Raw genomic sequence first — 594 nt, forward strand, 5'->3', positions numbered from 1 at the left:
TTAACAAGAGTTTTCCAATAGTTAGAGCTCTCTCACAACGGAATCGATTCCCTCAAATGCTGAGTGCTGGAAGTGATGAAGCAGAGGTGAGAGGGCTTTTTGCCTTAGGAGTGGGGGATTGTAGAGGGAGAAAGATGAGGGGACAGTGCTACTAGATCTCTAGCAGCCTTTCCACTGCTAACATTTTATCAATTTATCATTGATTAACTCAGTCGTATGGCCTCCAAAATAGTCCCCAATGATCCTTGCCTACAGTTGACTGCATCCTCTGCCTCCATCTTGACTGCAACTTCATGAGAGACCCTAAGTCAGAACGACTCAGCTAAGCCTGAATTCCTTACTCACAAAGCCACTAAATTTGGCAGTAATTTGTTACGTAGCATTAGATATCAATACAACACATTTTTACCTGACTAGTTCCACAACAGCTTTGAGACAATATTCTTCGATTCAGTCATTCTATTGCTAATAAGTGTTTCTTAAGGAGGTAAAATCCCAGGTGTGGCAGATGCCTAGCAGCAGCCTATTCATTTAACAGCATGGCTTAGCTCAACACAGTTTGCTGGCTTAATATATAGTAAGAACAACGACATC

This window comes from Rhinolophus sinicus, chromosome 17 (genome assembly GCF_057876585.1).
Source record: "Rhinolophus sinicus isolate RSI-liver-muscle chromosome 17, RSI-T2T, whole genome shotgun sequence".
NCBI lineage: Eukaryota > Metazoa > Chordata > Mammalia > Chiroptera > Rhinolophidae > Rhinolophus > Rhinolophus sinicus.